Consider the following 14,586-nt stretch of genomic DNA (forward strand, 5'->3'; position numbering starts at 1 on the left):
AAGTATCCGAATACGACAAACGAAACAGATATTTAATGGCTACAAAATAGATTTTGGTCTTCGTTTTTTATAAACTAATCTGATATAAATAAACATTTTCCTGCTTGTTAAAATATAGTGAACAAATCGATTTTTTAAAAAAATATTGTACTTAATTGTCATGTTAAAAATTAAGAAAATTCACCGAGTAGAACAATTGCTATTCTGTTTTTTGTAAAAAAAAAAAAAGTCTCTCATTACAGACAACAAATATTGCAGCCATGACACAAGTACCTTTTGGAGTTATGTCCCCTGCATGTAGACTCCTACCGTCTAATTTATAGCATCTAAGTAAACATGCGATTTTACCCAATTGACTTTTAACTATAAATAACTTTCTATTCAATGATTTTTCATAATTTTTGGATATATTACTATTTTCAGCATGACAATTAAGTTTGTGGTATTGTTTTTGCTTAAAACGACATATTTTTTAAAAGTCGATCTGTCGACTCTGCCTTAACAAGCACCCATTTTTCCTCCGTTTAACATTGCTGATTGTCCCCCTTCCTTAGTAAAACTTTTCAAAGCGCATTTATTCCAATTTTTTATCGTAATAAAAAAAAAAACCTTTACAGTTAAAATTACTGGTTATTGATCGATAATGCAAATAAAAGAATTATCTGATTAAACTTGACATTTCTAAAAGCTCTAACATTTTTTTTTTTTTTTTTCATCAAATAAGAAAGGCCTATAATCTTTTTGCATTTCTTCATCTCTCCCGAAACACTAACCCAGTCGGTTTTAGAATTCAACTTAATATAAAAAAAAAAAAAAATTACAAATCTTTGATTTACGTACCCATCACGGAACATGTATTTCATATTCCAAAAATTGATCAAGTAGTTTTTTTGTTTTTGTTTTTTTTTAACTAAGAAAATCAAATTTCATGACAAGCAAGCCAAGAACTGCCACATTATTTTAAAACATACTAGCATGGGGTACCTGGCGTTGCCCGGGTGTTGGGAGGTGTGTGTGTTTTTGGGTAAATGAAAACAAAAATCGTTGGCCGGGTGTTTGTTTTAAAAAAGAAACGAAGCCTTGATGCGCAGTTGGAAAATAATAAAGTGTGAAAAAAAAACGTTTAACGGCAGGTGCGTGTTTTTGACGATTTAATGACGTCAACTTGGAGTGCGGGACAGTGTTTTATTTACCGCGAGTCTGTTCGCTTCTTTCTTTATACGAAAAACTCGAATCGACGTGCGGCGATTGAAAACTGTTGAATATTTAAGTTTTGTAAGTCGGGCACATGCAATGCCAGTTCGTAACTTGTACATATTATCATTTAGGCGTGATATAAAAAGTTTTAAGAAGAAGCAACCTGAGCGAAAAGCAAGCAGAAAAAATCCTTTCTTGGACATACACGAAAACGCACACACAAACATTTTCGCTTTTATATTTATAGATTAAAATTCAAGGGCGGGCAACTCGATTCGACTAGCGAGATTTTGTTTGTAATGAAAATAATTATAAACCTTTTGTATATATAAAAATCGTAAATTTTGATTTTAGTTATAAAAAAAAAAAAATCCTACTTTATCAATTTACATAATTTTTGGAATATGACATCTTCATGCCATGAGAAATATGTAGATCATAAATGTATTTCTCTGTTTTTGTATTTTTAATTAGGTTTGATTTTAAATAAGAACCACCTAGTCTAGTGATACAAAACCAAGAGTGACAAAGATGGGTACACTATATCTTGTCAGAGTATTTTTCACTCTTTTTGCAATATTTCTTTGTTTCTTCCACTGTGGGATTTGTATTGACACTCAATGCTTTTATTTTATTTCACATTTTTTAAACGTCACTAATTTAAATCTAAATTTCATACTTTGTGCCTATATCTTGTCACCTATAGTTTTTTTTTTTTTTTTTTTTTTTTTTACACAGTGATCACCACTTATCAAGGGCCCGGAAGCCACTCAGGGATAAGGGTTATTGCAAGTACATTACGTTAGTGAGGAGATTTGATGAAGTGTTTAATTAGGGGGGGGGCGGTTCATTAGGAATTTGTTAACATTAGACTTGAAGACATCCAAGTTGTAGTCCGGAGGGAAGCAGGCAAACGGAACAGAGTTCCACAGGCGTGCAGTTCTAAGAAAGAAGCTTTGTTCATGAAATCCGCGTTTTGATTTAGGCACAGATATAGAGTGGGGGAAATTTTTCACAGTGGATTCAGCTAGACGGGTGTTTTTCGTGAAAGATTGGCGAGGGAGGACCAGGGATTGGAGTTCAGACGAGCACCTGCCATGAAAATAACGATAAAACAAGGATAGGCTTGCAACGTCTCTTCTGTGGGAGAGGGGTTGCAGGGTAGAGAAAAGGGCATCCCCCACTAAACCACGAAGTCTATTTTGTACTCTGTCAAGGCATGATAGGCTGTTTTTGGCAGCTCCTGCCCAGATATGGCAACAGTATTCCATCCTTGGCCGTACTTGGCTTTTATAGTTTGTTATTATTAGATTAGGACACTGTTCGAGGGAGATAGAAAAATTATAATGGATTATTTTGGCCATCCATAACTATGAAAGTTGGATTCTTCTGGATAAATTCTTGTTGGGGTGGTGTCTAGATTTTTGTAAGAATTTTATCAAATTCACAAAATCTCTTTTTTATTCATTAAAAAAAAAAATTTTTTTTTTTTTTTTCTTTTTCAAACATAATAATTTCCATATCTGCAAATGGTAACTAATAAAAATGGATTTTATAACGTTAAATAAATTTACATCTCATAATCAGTGGAAACAAAAATGTTTAAAATTTTTTATTGCTGACAACAAAAAAAAAAGTATATATTTGTATGTGACTCAAAGAAAGATGAAAATGAATGTATAAATTTGATGTTTCTTACCGGGCAAAGGTAAAAATGATTTGGCAATCCAGCATATTAACTGATTGTTCTAAGGGAGATAACTCTATTTTACTAAGAAATCCATTCATTTTTTTTTTTTATACGATAATTTTGGAACGCTAAATATTCGAGGAATTGTAAGAAAACGCAATTATTTTATTCTATTTTTTTTTTAATAAAAACTTTTTTTTTCTTTTTTTTTTTTGCTTAGCATGTAAGTAATGTAAGAAAGTTTTATAACATTAATAATAAAAAAAAATAAAATGCGACGATATTGTAATTTTTCTTGAACAGAAAATTTAAGTAATTGTAAGAAAAAAAAATTTTTTTCTAATACTTTATTTGATGTAACAAAGTTTTATTACATTAATTACAAAAAATATAAGCTTTAACATTACAAAAAGCAGGAAAATGTGACGATCATTGTAAAGGAATTGTAACAAAATAATTAATGATTTTTTTAAATGTTAATTTTTGGATATGTTACTATTTGTGACATGACAATTACGTAGGTATAATTTTTTTTACTTGAAATTTAATATTTTTTTGTTATTATAATATAGAAGCACCAAAATGTCCATCACATTAAAAACATAATGAAATTTAAGTTTTTCGTTTGCATTTTTTTGTTAATGTTATGAAACTTTTACATTAAATAAAGTTATTAAAAAAAAAAATTTATGAAAAAAAATAGTTACACCTTTTTTTTCCTCCCTTACAATCCCTCCAATGTTTTAGCGTTAATATGCCAAATTGCTAATGATTTTTATGAAATTGACAACTGCCAGCAAAAAAATGTCTTCAATTTTTTTTTTTCTCTAGAATCTCCATATTTCAGATTGTTTGAAATGATTAAAAAAAATGTCTGAGGCTCTTCCTGATGAAAAAATTGCTTTGTTTTTGTTTTTTGTTTTGTTTTTTGTCTTTTTAAAATCATTTTGGGAGCAAATTCTCTGATAATTGTAAACATGTGGTCTTGATACATTTTGATAACAAACATATAATTTTTGTATAATTTTTAGATGAGGATTGATAATTTGTATTTATTAAGACTATTATTCTGATTATTATTTTCACAACATTTCGGCCAATTTAATTTCTGACTTTCTTCAGATGTATCGTTTTGAACTCCAGGAATTTTCATGTGAAACAGAATTTTGCACTTTGGGAATTTTCATGTTGAATTCAGGAAGTTATACAAAATTTTGAACTTCAGGAATCTATGTTGCACCTTATCCAAAATTTCAAACTGAACCATTTATTTCATCTGGGCGGGGGCGGGGGGGGGGTATCATTCTTTCAGACCCAGTAGAAATGTTAAGTAATTTTTTTAGTTATCACCTGTAGTAAGGCTTGAACCTTCAACTTCTTGAAGAGTTCATTTAGAAATGATCAATGGACAGCATGTTTATCCATTACAAGTTGATTTTACTTTTTTTTTTTTTATAAACTAATTGTTATTCTAAGTAAATAGAGCTGTGTATAAAGGATGTTCAAAACCGTTTGAATTATGCAAATACCATCGGTCGTTCAAAAGAATATAAAGTGTCAGTATTTCGGAATCTTTTTGGGGGGGGGGCATTTTTCCTTAAAACAACTTTTTTAAAAGTGGACTAAAAAATGAACCTCATCATTTCAATAAACTTTGTAATTTCTTCACCGTTTGTTTATTTTTGGAGTTTATTCCGTACAAAAATACAGAAACATTTTTTCTGTCGATAGTTAACAAAAGAATGTGACAGGAAAAAAAAAAGTATCAGATTTGAGGCTTTTAAAAAAGTTAATTCATCATTGTCTGATAACCATGAACAAAGTTTTATGTAAATCTGAAATATTTGATTTTTTTTTTTAATGTTGGGTTATGCCCCCTCCCCCAACAAACCCTTTAAAATACCTCAAAGAGACTGAAACTTCGGAAATATTTATTAATTGATGTTTAATACACATAGCATCACAATTTGATGTTTTTTCTTTTAAGTTTATTGTTTTATTAACTTGAGTGAAAAAATATTTTATTCAACAAAATATGGCATATGTTGGCTATTATGCCATGGTTCCCAAGTTCAACATAAAGATTCTCAAATTTGAAAAGCAGCTGAAGATCACAGGTTACATCAGCTAATACATTGTGAAAAAAAATAAATGATGCAAATTTTCAATCTTCATCTCTAATACATTGTGAAAAAAAATAAATGATGCAAATTTTCAATCTTCATCTCTAATAATTGTGAAACACTAGCGGGACTTGTGGAAATTCCACAGCAGATTCATTCATATGTAATATATTGATGTTCTATCGATTTTTATATATTATAAAGTTGCGATTAAAAAAAAAAAATTATCCATATGACTTGGGTGCATCAGCTAGAATCGAAACCGAAACTTATATATAGATATATAGTTGAACGAACTAAAGATATATATATATATATATATATATCTTTAGTTCCTTCAACTATAATCGAAACCAAAACTTATTAAGTATTCTTGGTAAAATTATTTATTATAAAAAATGGAAGTCCATAACCATTAAATGACAGACACTCGAATGTAATCGTGACACAAAAAATAAATAATACATGTGCTATCCTATTAATATATAGATTGTTTTGGCGACAAATTAGTGTTGGGACGATTAATCAAAATCAGAAGATTGGGGGGGGGGGGGTATCGGAAAAATTGATGCCTATTTTTCAATGCCAAAACGATTCTTTTAATTGTATTTTTTATTTGACTTTGTTTAAACCAAAATCTTCCATTGCTGGTAATAATGATAAAATAATAAATATTTATTCGTTTTAAAATACCAGTAAAGCTAAAATCGATAGATCATCCTCCACAAGTGTATTTTGACGTTTAGGAAAATATCTGCATATTTAACGTGTTTTTATAAAAAAAAAATAAATGACGTGAGTGCCATAAAGTATAATCGAAACCAAATCCAAAACTTATGAAGAGTTCTTGATAAGAGTATTTATAAAAAAATAAAAAAAATGACTTCAGTGCCATCAGCTATAATCGAGACCGAAACCAAAACTTATGAAGAATTCTTGGTAAAATTATTTATTACAAGAAATGGAAGCCCATAACAATTAAACGACAGTCACTCAGATGTAAGCGTGACACGCAAAGTAACACACAGGCTATCCTATTAATTATAGATAAATAGTAAGTTATGAGATTAAGTAATTTAAATAATTCAAATTTGTTTTTTTATAAGATAAATTTCTGCGTTTATAATTGACATTTCAGAATGATATTGATTTCTTTATAAGCTTTTGCTGCTTCTACCGATTGGTTTTTGTCATGTGAAGATCTTGTATTAGGGATCAGGTGGGGTTTTCTTAATAATCAAATTTTTGATTGCCAATGAGTAAACACAAAGTCAGTTGCAAAAAAAAAAAAAATAATAATTTTTATTCAATACTCATTGTCTCCATTGTGTTGGACAAAGAGAAAGACTGATTTTAAGTTGAAGTCCGTCTCCGTTTCATGTCGCGTCCAACTTTTTTTTGAGAATTGCTTTATTACTGATCTAAGTCATCTGCTTCCTCTGATTCATGAGAGTAAGATTTGACACAAGGTCAAGAAAAACATGGGGTAGATTGTAAACATCACATAGTAAACTAAGGCCAACATCGAGTACCCACAAAATTTGTTTTAATCAGACTTTGACTTTTGAAAAAATGAACTCCTTTATATAGATAATTTGCACCAACACATATCCATCCATGAAAGCTATTATAATATTGACAAATGCCTAAACCTTGATAAACTATATATATATATATATATATATATATATATATATAGTTTATCAAGGTTTAGGCATTTGTATATATATATGTATTTAAAAACAGTGGTATTTTTAGTAATAGTTTCAAAAACACTCTGGGAGCCTCGTCGAAGAAAAAATAAAAATATACAAATGACATTAAGATAATCTGCATCGATAGGAGTGATGGGACGATTCCAATATTATTTCTGATTCCGATACAATTACCAATTCTGACTCTTTATAAATCTGTAAATATTGAACTATAAAATGGTTATTTTGCCCCGATTACCGTAAAAACACATCTTGAATGTGCATATATTTTCTCAAAGGGGGGGGGGATCTATAGATTTTAGTTTTACTGGATTCTTAAAAATCAATAAATATTTATTTTATTATTACTACCAATAGCGAAAGATTTTTTTTAAAAACAAAAATAAAAAAAAAAGATAATTAAAGGAATCGTTTTTGGCATCGGAAAATTTTTCTGATTCTGATTCCAATTAATCGTCTCAACACCAATAGATAGTAAATAATATGTATATCTATTAAAAATTGAAATGGGACAAATAAGCACTCAGCGTTAATGATCAATTTACATAATTTTTGGAATGTGAAAAATAAGTACTCAGCGGTAATGATCAATTTACATAATTTTTGGAATGTGAAAAATAAGTACTCAGCGGTAATGATCAATTTACATACTTTTTGGAATGTGAAAAATAAGTACTTAGCGTTAATGATCAATTTACATAGTTTTTGGAATGTGAAAAATAAGTACTCAGCGGTAATGATCAATTTACATAATTTTTGGAATGTGAAAAATAAGTGCTCAGCGTTAATGATCAATTTACATAATTTTTGGAATGTGAAAAATAAAAAATAAGTACTCAGCATTAATGATCAATTTACATAATTTTTCGGAATGTGAAAAATAAGTACTCAGCATTAATGATCAATTTACATAATTTTTGGAATGTGAAAAATAAGTACTCAGCGTTAATGATCAATTTACATAGTTTTTGGAATGTGAAAAATAAGTACTCAGCGTTAATGATCAATTCACATAATTTTTGGAATGTGAAAAATAAGTACTCAGCGTTAATGATCAATTTACATAGTTTTTGGAATGTGAAAAATAAGTACTCAGCGTTAATGATCAATTTACATAGTTTTTGGAATGTGAAAAATAAGTACTCAGCGTTAATGACCAATTTACATAATTTTTGGAATGTGAAAAATAAGTGCTCAGCGTTAATGATCAATTTACATAATTTTTGGAATGTGAAAAATAAGTGCTCAGCGTTAATGATCAATTTACATAATTTTTGGAATGTGAAAAATAAGTACTCAGCATTAATGACCAATTTACATAATTTTTGGAATGTGAAAAATAAGTACTCGGCGTTAATGATCAATTTACATAATTTTTGGAATGTGAAAAATAAGTACTCAGCATTAATGATTAATTTACGTGATTTTTGGAAGTAAGCACTCAGCATTAATGATCAGTTTATATGATTTTTGGAATGTGATAAATTCTAAAGTTAGGAAGCAGATAAATAAATATTCATACACTGACTTTTACATACAGGGATACAAATACACATATAGATAACGTCATACATACAATAAAGGGGCCTCCTTCTGTCTGAAGAGACAATGGATAACATCTGATAGAGTGGTTACAGGATGAATGGTTTATATTGATTTATTTATGATTTTTTTTTTATCTAACCCTTCACAATATCTTCTTACAGGGTTGTCAATATATAATAAATGATTGGAGCTGAACTTTAAAAATAAAATCCAAAACAAAGTCAATATTCATTTAAAAACAAGCCAAATGTAGAACTTTTCAGTTATTTCTAAACGTTTCAAAATCATAATCCAATTTCTAGCGGACACGGTCAACAGTGATGCTGTGTCGGACATAACGCATTACAATAATGACCAGACACAGTGAACTGTAATTAAAGAAAGAGTGAAGAAAACATGTATCAGGTTAATACGGCCAATCGTATTGCTAGGAGAAGGTCATGTGACCCGTTTGTGTGCTACAAATTGTTTCATTTACAAGTTGTAAAAACGCCGTAAAATAATTATTCGAATTCAATAATAATTTAAAGTAAATTAATTATGATTTTTCTTTAATAAGTACTATCAAATAAATATTTTAAATAATCAATAAAAAAAAAAAAAACCAAACACTTTTTTTTTAATTATAACCTGCTTAAAAGAAAGCCAAATTAATTAAATTTGGTCTTAAAATTGCCAATTTAGCAACCCTGCCTTGTGACAACCATCTTGGATCCTGATAGCCTTAACATGATTACAGGTCTCAGTTCTGAGATAACTTTTATTTAAATGCTTCTTGTGTCTAATTGTTAAAATATTGTGAGCATTTTGTGCACCGATAATTTATATATATTCTCCTGAATGAGATACAACGCGCGGATCTTTACAAACAGACCTTTCTTTCTCCAACTTTACAACATGGCAAGAAAGAAGAAAAGAAAGAAAACAACATTCTGATGATGGAGTTTAGCTCTGAAATGTATTTATGTTATAAATTTCAAACAAGTAAAATATTTGTTAATTTTCCTAATATTACGTTGTGATTTGGCTTTCAAGCGCACTTGATGTGTATTTTATTCAAATTAAATCAACGTTTCTATATGGATTCGCGCCCTTGACATTATATTTTCCTGTTGATTTTAACGTATGAGGTTCACGGCAATTTAGTTGTCCGAAAATCCACACTGATGAATTGTTTATAGTGGTGAAGGCTTGTGTAGAACAACCCACACTTTTTTGGCACAACTGCTAATCTCTGCCAGTGCAATTTAAGGCCATAGACAGAACAGACAGTAAAAAAAACTCAGGTTTTATTTCAGTTTTCTGTCTTACATGTCTTAGTGAAGACTGAGGGTGCATCTCTTTTCATGATTTTTTTTTTTTTTTTAGACACACCTCCAAATACAAACCTCGAAATTTTTACATCCTAGCGCAGTACATGCAATGCCTAACATTCTAAAATGCTATATATATATTTTACATGGGCATAGCCACTTATCAAGGCCCAGAGACCACTCGAGGATAAGAATTAAAGAGTGTACAGTAGTCAATTGGACAATATAGTAATCGGTAGTAATGGAAATTCGGTAAATTTGTTAACTTATATGGAACGGCTCATCAAGAACTTGTTTACGTCGGACTTGAAGACAACCTGGAAAGCAGGAAAACGGAAGACAATTTCACAGGCGTGCAGTTCTAAGAAAGAAGCTTTGTTCATGGAATCTATGTTTAGGTTTAGGCACAGATAAAGAGTGGGGGGAATTATTGATAGTGTTTTCAGCTAGACGAGTGTTTCTTGTGAAAGTTTGGCGAGGGGGGACCATAGATTGAAGCTCAGTCAAGCACTTGCCATGAAAATAACGATAAAACAGAGACAAATTAGCAACATTTCATATATATATATACTTCAGAATAAAATTATCTAACAATCAACTGGTATGAAAACCTGTGATTATAAGTTTTATAAGATATCACTAGCAGTAATATTCTATAAGTACTATCCAACCTAAATAAGAAATGCTCAATATACAAGATAGAGCAAACTTCCCTTACTCTATGATATTTAAATACTTAAACAACTTTTAATTGTGATTTTCCATGTCTCACTGAATTTAGCAAATAAGGTGTAAACCATTATAATTATTTGCTAATATTTTCTCCTCTGAAGAAATGGTAGACATCGAAATCCTATAGGATAAGGAGTTATAATATTTCAAATGTATTCGTTGTTTTACATAGAATAATAAAAATCTTTTGATTTGAAATTCAAACATTTCACATAAATTTTTTAATTCATTGAATGACTAAAATTTGAGATATATATATTCAAGCAAATATTATTAAATGCAACAGAGGCACTTTACTTTGTGGCTCTTTTTTTTTAATTTTTCGATTTTCCGTATAATCTTTTTGTATCAAAATCAAAAATATTAATAAAAGTTTCATAATTGTTGCTGTCACAAGCGCTTTCAATTCGTCCACAAATCATCATCAGGTGTTGAAGTAAAAGCCTGAAGGAACAAAAATGAAAACTAACAGTGAAAACTAAAATATACAGTAAACGGCGATAAGTTTACATATATAGAGTCGATGAAAAGTCGATTAAAAATATAGGTTGATTATATATTGGAGTATTAAAATCGACAAATTTGTGGACACCGTTAACAAAGTCCGTCCAATACGAACTAGGCAAGACATTTTAGAACGATACTGCTTTTCTCGAATGCGATATCATTTATAGTGGATTGAAGGGTTCTAATATATGACGCTTCAAGAATTTAAAATTTTGTAATATTATTTTTATGTTGTCAACGAGGACCTTTCTAAGATTGGAGGGGGGACAGTTATGTTCTTTTATCAATATATATATATATTCAATGAATAACTTTTGAATAGTCAAGTCGCTGCCTGATGATATCTGTTGTTTGATTGAAACAAGTGGCTATTTGTAGCAGCGGGATGTGAGCATGTTTATATAACAATAAACAAGTAATATATATATATATATATATATATATATATATATATATTGTAATGAGTAATTTTTAACATCAAAAACCAAAGACTATGAGCTTGTTTACTGAGATTCTGAAAGTTCGTCCTAAAAAAGGGGCAGCATAGTCTCAAGAGACTGATCAAGTCAATTGGCTGGATAAGCAGTTAGTCAACATCCAGGCGAAGTTGCTAGAACAAGTTAACAGATGAACTTGTATTAGTAGCTTGATGAAGTTTCTGTGGCTATGACCACAGCTGCAGATCATTTGAGCTAGTGTAACAAGTGCCCTGTTCTCAGATAGAATAATAAATTGGATCAGTAATTTAATTTTGCTCCTGAGATACAGCATGTCAGATACAAGCAGATATCTTAAAAAAAAAAAAAAAAAAAATGCAATCAACAGAATTTGTTCTGATTCTACATTTGTCCTTTCTAACTTCAGCCAGTGAAGAAATCCTTCTAGATTGAGGCCATTTTATTTTTTTGCTCCAATTCAGAGTGTCCCTTATGGGGAGCTGGATTTTCTCCACATTAAAAACCGACCTTGAGTCCAACTCTACATTAAAGTAAATAGGAACAAGTGAGATGGAACAAATACTACACTTTTATCCTAATGATTGACCAAGTAGCCACACCCTAGAAATTGGCCTATTTAAAAAAACAACAAAAAACACCTGTACCAATACATCATGTAACAATGAAAATTTTAAAACAAAAAAATGTTTGTCGAAATGTCTCAGGACACCAACAGCATATGACTGGCAGATTTCCAAAGAAAATATTAATACGTTTACTTTATTTTTCTTTGAGTGGTTATAAAGAATTACTAAATCCCAGTGTATTTTTTCGACTGGCTGCAAATTAAAGTTTATCAAAAAAAAAAAAATTTTTTATTACATTTTTCATTCTTAAAAAACTTTTTATTTAAAAAATAAAATAAATCTTCAAATTTTTAAGAAAAATTTGATTTTCTTAATTCTTCACCTGAAAGTAAAAGGGTTCTATCTGCACTTTTTATAATTTTGAAATATTTGATCTCAAAGTTTGTCAAACCCAGTTTCGTAGCAAAGGATGACAGGGTGAGGAAGTGGGGGCATTTCGAGGGGGTAAAAATAGAAAATAGAAAAATATCTTTTCTTTTGATGACGTATATATATATATATATATATATATATATATATATATATATATATATATATTTATCTATAAATATAAAAGCGAAAATGTATGTATGTACGTATGTGTGTTCGCTTTTTCTGTGTGTCTACAAAAGGCTTCTTTCAGAGAAGCGGTTGGTCGCTTCACAACTTTTTAAAACTTTTTATATCACATATAAATCGTAATATCTCACAGTTAACAACGAAGCTCGCCTATCTATTTAATTTGCTCGATTTCGGGAAGATAAATATTCAATATTTGTCGCTCACCGCATGTGGGTTAGTCTTTTTCCTATAACATCTTGGGGGGGGGGGCGTTCAGCAGTAAATGAAATTCCGCAGTCAAACTTGACCTCATTAACTTATTAAAACGGACACCTGCTAAATCCAAGTAATTAAATAAATTCAAACGTGTTTCCGTAAGCATGTCGCGGTGGGGTAATGGTTAACGTCGCACGTTTTTTTTTTTTCACAACTTTGCCTCAAGTTCGATCCTCATACTTACTTTTTTTTTTTTTTTTTTACCCCCCCCCCACACACACACCTCCAAACACCCGGGCAACGCCGGGTACCCCTCGCTAGTAGTTCTGTAATAAGATGAAAGTCTGGTACTAATAATAGCAGTCTAAAATTAAATCCATTATCAACGGCCAGTGGGGGAGGAAGGATGTCAAATCTTATGACCACCCCGGGTGGCAAGAATAGTTGCTATACCACTGTATTCATGAAGATTCCTTTTAACTTTTGCATTTGATTCCAAAAAACAACTGACATCTCCAAAGAATATCATCCCATTCGGAGTCTGCTCAGTCGAACCATTGAGTCACTCAATAAATTGGAATCTCCAAATGTTGAATTAAGTCTAATCCTATTAAATCATCCAAAATCTTGTTATTTATTTTCTTGTATCCCAGGATTAAAGTGAAAACCTGCCCCTTTAATATCATTCACGACTTCGTCCAAACGAGCTACCTCAAATTTTAAATTCAAACTGTCTGCAAACAAGGCAGAGAAATTGAAGGGTATTTGCGACCCCAATTTTAAAGACACACCAAGCTTGGTGAGATGTATAGACTTAGTACCTGTAAGTGTTAATAAATTTAGTGACTGAATTGATAAATAGGTTCTCATGGGAACAAAATAGAAAAATATCTTTGGTTTTCTTTTGATGGCAACTGTATATGTATACGAGGGGTTTGTATTACTGTACACATAGATTTGAAAAAGTTGCCAAAAAATCAAATATATAGCAAATAAATGTTATCAAAGGCAAGATAAGTTACTTTTCTACCTATCTGAAAAAGTTTTTAGTTTTTTTTTGCTCACTTTAAAATGTGTAATCAGTTTGAAAATCATACAGTGTTTATTGGTATATTTGAAAAAGCAAAATGAGGCTTTGCTTGTTGTTGAATATGGTAAGTTTAGGAAAATGAGTTCAAACTAAATAATTATACAAAATACTGTTGGAAAATCACTCAATATATGTTAGGTGGACATATTCGATGGTTTTCTAACAGTATTTTGTATAATTTAGTTTGAACTCATTTCCTCAAACCTACCGTATTCAACAGCAAGCATAGCGCCATTTTGCTTTTTCAAATATACCATTAAACACTGTGATTTTCAAATCGATTACACGTTTTAAAGTGAGTAAAAACACTTAATACTTTTGCAGATAGGTAGAAGAGTAACCTATCTTGCGTTTGATAACATTTATTTGATTTTTAACCATTTTTTCGAATCTGTGTATCGTAACACAAACCCCTTGTATACGAGTATTGTAATGAAATGAAAGCCTTGAACTAATAACAGATCTTTCGTTGGAATTCTATGAAAATATTTTGAGGAGTTTCTGGAATTTTAAAGGTTAACAGATTATCAATGATGGTCAGTGGAGAACAGGGGGTGGGGGGCAATTCTTACAATTGCCTCGGGCGGCAAATATAGTTGCTGCACCACTGGTCAAACCATAAAAAATAAACTGAAAAAGTGAACTTTTTAAAAACTGTCTAATATCGTTCTTCATTGATTTTATGATTCTTTGCACGTTTGTATTCTTTTCATTGGAATTTATTTGTTCTTCAATTCTTGCAAGGTCATATAATATTTCATATGACATCGGACAGAACGTTAGTCGTCATCATCATCATCATCATCATCATATCTAATGAATCCAAAGATTCTA

The sequence above is a fragment of the Euprymna scolopes genome, chromosome 17 (genome assembly GCF_053919585.1).
Source record: "Euprymna scolopes isolate OS-2025 chromosome 17, ASM5391958v1, whole genome shotgun sequence".
Lineage (NCBI taxonomy): Eukaryota > Metazoa > Mollusca > Cephalopoda > Sepiida > Sepiolidae > Euprymna > Euprymna scolopes.